Genomic DNA, 6,000 nt, shown 5'->3' with positions numbered 1-6,000 from the left:
GATGTTATACCAGTACATCATGGATGTTATACCAGTACATCATGGATGTTATACTAGTACATCATGGATGTTATACCAGTACACCATGTATGTTATACTAGTACATCATGTATGTTATACCAGTACATCATGGATGTTATACCAGTACACACAGTAGAAGAAATAGAGGATGTAAAGCAGAAACAAAACAAGTCACCTTTTAACCATCTAACTCACGTACGAGAGAAAAATGGAGCGAGGTCCTCAGGAATTTGTTTAAATTGAGCAAGTTTGAATTGCTCTTTCATGTCAGGTGGTATTGGACATGTTTTTATATTTAAGAGAATATCCTGGAAGATGCTGCCAGTGGAAGCAAGGATTTGCTACTCCAGTTTTGCCATGGTCTGATATGAGCGTTACCTTATGATCAAGTCAAACCTTTTGCTCGGCCTGTGCTGTTCCAGAGACATGGAGCATTAAAGCTGTTGCACCTGCTTATAGCTCATGCGGACCCCATCACGGGACGAAAAAAAAAGAGCAGCACAGCGCAACAGCATCGTTTAACACTGAGATGGAGTGAGCCGCTGTTTTGCTAAACCCAGTCGATGCAGATGGCGCTTTAATTTTGATGAGCGTGTATTTGTGCTATTACTGTACCAAGCAGCCAAACAGGACACGGAACTCTTTATATGTTTTGCACACCAATGTTACTATACACTTTAATATTTAAATCCTGTTGCTAGAAAACTAAGAAACCACTCCTATACTTTGAGATTTTCCCAGTATGGAAATTCCTTTAGTTGTTTTAGTTTCCAACGCATCATTTCTATGATCTCCTCCCAGTAGAGACTTTATCATTTATAAATGTGACCAATACGTTCATATATAGATTGATTCCTGCGCTCTAAGCTCTTCTCTCATCTCCACTGCAGTCAATGACCAGTTAGAATACTCCAGATTACAGCGCGTGTCACATTAGAGATAACCATGAAGGACCAAGAGTTACACTGCCCCCTGAATTCTTACAACTCAAAGACTTTTGAGGCTTTCTGCTCACTGAGGAGTTTGCCCACTCGCCAAAAGAGAGATGTGCACATTTGTGTGCTGGCAGTAGCTATGGCATGTTGTAGAATGCCTCATTGTTAATCCTGCAGATCCTAAAATTGTCTAATGTGTTTAAAGTGTGACTGGACAACAGAACTGTTTTTTGGGAAGTCCAGGCCTCGATATTTGGCAAGCTTGAGTCAAGCTAAAAAAATACCAATTCACTGTCCGTTTGGACCAGAGGAATGACGAAAGCCACCTATAACTTTTCCAATATACACATAATATGTGAGTATAGTTTTAATAGATAGACAAGGAAAAAAATCCAAACCTAGTTGTTAAGTCCCATAGGAATAAATTGTCTAAAACCAGGATGCTGGTATGGTCTTCAATATATCAAAGTAACCAAACTCCATGTTCATTGTTAACATGATGTAAGAAAGACTTGCGTACTAAAAAAAGGTGCCAAAATCTAATGCAACGTGTCAAGTATAAAAGTACCACTTAAATCTGTGGATTTGTCAGTACAATACATATGTCTGGTCTTCTTCCTTAATGGTGCAGAAGCAGCTGGTGACTTTATTACTCCAGCTGCTTGGTGAGCGGGCTGAACTTCTGGAGGCCAACAAGGTTAGCCCTCTGTCTTCTGGGGAGCCTCCGTCCCTTACAAATCGTCGGCCGATGGAGTACGATGGCAAGATGTCTCCAGTGGCTGCTGACAGTGTGTCTGCGCGGGCACTTTATGGGCCAGCAGGGCCAGTCCTCTCTGGTTTCACTGAGCAAAGAGAGGCCACAGCTGCAGCAGCCAGCGCTGAAACCCTCCCCACCCCAAGACAACTGCACTGCTGCACAAACAAGGGCCATGCTGTGTGTGTGAAAAGGTTCCAGACTCACAAGCCCTAATTGAACGGATTAGGCTGGGCCGCGCAACTTTGATACACTGTTCTAGGCAGCACAGTATTGACGCCTCTCTGTCCACTCTCAAAGGACTGCAAGGAACTAAGACCTGCTGTCTGAAGTCCTTCCAGAGCTTGACAAAGGCTGCACTCAGTGCGTGGACCAATATTTAATTGCAGACAGGAAGCATCCAAAATGTAGCTAAAATAAGACAAACAGACTTGTGTATTGCTGCCTCAATACTCATTTTCTCACAGATACCGATGATCAGAGAGTTGTGTGTCCTCTCACCGGGCCGACGCGGCTTTGAGGTGCCACACAAACAGGAACACATTGTCAGTAAGGTGTGTTGCCGGCCCGTACTTTGCACCGCGGCCGGATTCTTAAAATATCACAAGACTACACCAGATCTAAAGGCTGACAAGATTACTCGAAAATCCATTTTGTTCATGCGTTTGTGTCCGTCAGTTGTACGTGCATCACCAGTGTTTTGGGACTCGAACATACGCATAAACATAAAATTGAAATGAAATGATATTGACAGTTTTCTGGGTGGAAACCATTCCAGCAGTTGGGGATTAATGATTTGATCAACTTCTCTATACAATATATTTAAGTTGTTGTAGCTACTTGAGTCAAGACAAAGAAAGCATAATAACAACACAGGGTCCTCTGGTTTTAAAGCCGTATGCTCGGGCAACATGTATGATGCAGGGACAAGGCTGTGAAACCACAGTGAGCATACCAGCATGCCAGCTGATGATACCCGCATGGAAAAATACCAACTATTCAAAAGAAAAATAAAGCAAAACATCCTAGGAAATGATCTGAAGCCATGTACATATATTTTGCATATACATATTTCATCAGCTATACTTACTTGTTGTTATGCAACAGCTTGAAGTACACCAGAAACTTCACTAAAATAACAATACAGTATCTTGGCCAGAAAAATTACATTCAAGCTAAGAGGAAATTAACACCTTGACAAAATAACTGGGGTTCATTATTTGTTTTTGAATTTTTGATATTCTGAGATTTACTCCAAATGCCCATGTCACCATATTATACTTTTATAGTGCTCTTGAGGGAAGAAGAGGGCAATGCAGCCCTCTCCCACTGGAGCTCTCTGGTTGGGCCTGACAAAACAACAGCTGAAGGAGATGAGGTCGGCCCACAGCTGACTCTAATGGATGTTGAGCACGCCTGACAGAGTACAGCTTAGCATGATTATAGTATACAACTGTACGCATCTAGAGTTGACTCTGACGGAGCTGATCCCATGATGGGCCAAAACGATGCACATACCGAGATTGTAAAAAACACATTGGAAAAGAGGCGGTGCAGAATAAAAAAGCTGAATCAACTAGAAATATTGTATTATACAAATAAACTCTTCACATGGGGGAAACGCTCCGCCTGTATTACTGAGCACACAACGTGTGACAACAGTCTAAACTGGAAGACATAGTAGGAACTATTTCAATAAAAATAACCATCACTTCTGGTTGGCTAACTGAAACCAACTGTGTGTGTGTGTGTGTGTTTTCACTTTCATCTCCCACAGTCAGCTGTGCATCTCCAGCAGTGTGAGCGGACTTTCCCTCACTCCCCATCACGGGGAAACACCACACAGAATGTTTCCATGTAAAGCAATGCTGCAGGTCATCGGGTTCGTTTCCAACCATTGAGAGAACGATTCTACTGAACTGTGTTTGGTAAAGAACCTCACTGACTGTACATCCATGCAGATTATTTCTCCACGTCATCATTAGAGTAGAGTGACGATTCTGTTGATGTTTAGTTATTTTGTTCATTGTCACTGCCTGATCGCATGATCGCATGCATGACCAAACAGTGTCAATATTAATGAATGCACACAGCAGGATTTGCTAATGTTTTTTGTAATTTCTATAAATTACATATATATATATATATATATATATATATATATATATATATATATATATATATATATATATATATATATATATATAAATTACATATATATATATATGTATATAAAATATGACTCATGAATACATGTCTGATGCACACACAAATTTCACTAAAGAACTTCACTTTTGTGGGGTTTGTTGCTCGATGCACAAAATGTTTATCATCAGTGAATTATCCATAGCAAATCAGACGTCTCCTCCATTTTGCCCCAATGCAGGTTTACTCTATATTTCTGAAAATAACTCTGCATGTTACATACTCTAGCATTATGTCGCGTTCACACCAAACGTGGCGCGAATTATCCGCGCGAGTAGATGAAATGGAACAGACATGATAGGTTGCAAAAAAATAAATAAATTGCCAAGCACTGTGAATGATGCGTTTGAGGCGTTTGGTGTGAACGCAGCATGAGAGTAAGTATGTAAATTAAACAACAAAAGTGTAGTACAATACGTCAATGTTGACTTGCACAGGATGCAAACAACATTCTCCTGGGTGAAAGTCCTATTTTTGTCTGTCAGAACCGTCCATCCATCCTCATCCCTACTTGGACTTGTCCCTCTTTAACCTACTCCAGCTGCTCTGACTGTAATGGGGATGGGAATGGGTTTACATTGGACTTAGTGGAAGGCCCAGTGCGTCTCACACAATGAAGTCGCTAACGGACTAAGCTGCTGTAATGGACGATCAGGAGAGAGGATGTGGTTGGCCGAAGTCAATCTACTGGAAGCTAACGTGTAACTCCTTCCAGTCCTGCTCACACTACATGACACGTCAGCTCCTTTCTGCATATTTAACTGTCACGTTGAGTGCTTTCAGGGCTTTTATTTAAATCTTTTACAACAAGTGGGACTCAAACTTCATTTGGCACTCACATTCACTGAGGCCAATTCAGCAATTAAACCGTTAACACCCACTTTGACGTCTTTCAGAACTTCCAATTTGAAAAACTATATCAGCTTCTTTCATTACTTCAAATCAGGTGAAACTTCAAATATGCATTATTTATTTTCAGAGGTTCAATTTCAGGTAGTGCTCCCATACAACCACTATAAAAGCTCCAAACAATCACTCACGTAGACAACATCTTTTGTCATTTCAAGCTTTTGAAAAACACATTTTCAGCAGAAGCATTGCATGTCATTTGTTAAAACAACATACTTCTAGAGCCTGAGCTGCGGATTGGTGGTCTATATTGGCCGATGTAAAAACGTATGTGACTGAATTTACTGGGAGAACTGGTTAATTCTATAGTGAACCTATCCACACTGGCACGTTCCCAACACAATACTGAAAAGAACAAATATGAGCAAGTTAGCAAGTAATTCTTCAACAAGTTAACATGGTTCCATGTGACATCACCTTTTCAGGCAGTTTCATTCTCACAGCACTGGAGTTGGTCAAGAAAAATAACATTGTGTGCGTGTGTGTGTGTGTGTGTGTGTGTGTGTGTGTGTGTGTGTGTGTGTGTGTGGCAGGTGCAAGTTATAGACCTATTACAGTCTCTATTGGTTCAGTCTTCATCCAGGGACTCCCTCACAGGTCTTGACAGGAACAGGTGGTGCATTTTCAAATGCTGTGTACAATGAAACGACAAGGAATCCATGCACCGAATCTAATTCCAAATGATGGAAATTGAAAACACTCAATTGATAAAGTAGACATCCAAAAAGATGCTCATAAGGGTAACAATCCGAATGGCACAGGATGTCACATCTTGAGATAAATTTGTTCCCATCATTGTGGTAATTCATCTACTGCTAACTTTGCCCCTGCAATTGACCTTTGGGGAACATTGGGTAAAAGTGTTAGTAGAGTGATGCTCCTGAGGCCTTGCCAGTTAAAATAAATGTAACATGAATCACTTTAATAGCTTGAGTTTGAGTCCAATCAAACGTAAACACAAAAAGTAGCCCCCTGGACTTTCTATTGAAGCTAACTACACCCTATATCCAGTTTTGCTCATGTAATCTACATGGAATTCACATTATTAACATTTTGGACCATTCTCTCTGTTTTTTTCTGACCCTGTCAATCGATGCATGGCATGTACATCTCAATGCTGTGTGGGAAAGAGAGGAGCTAATCTGGCCTGGAGAGCTAACAGTCAGTAATGGATGA

Source organism: Clinocottus analis, unplaced genomic scaffold (assembly GCF_023055335.1).
Source record: "Clinocottus analis isolate CAN_PGR_092001 unplaced genomic scaffold, fCliAna1.0.p SCAF_13, whole genome shotgun sequence".
NCBI lineage: Eukaryota > Metazoa > Chordata > Actinopteri > Perciformes > Cottidae > Clinocottus > Clinocottus analis.
Note: the sequence above shows the minus strand (reverse complement) of the source record.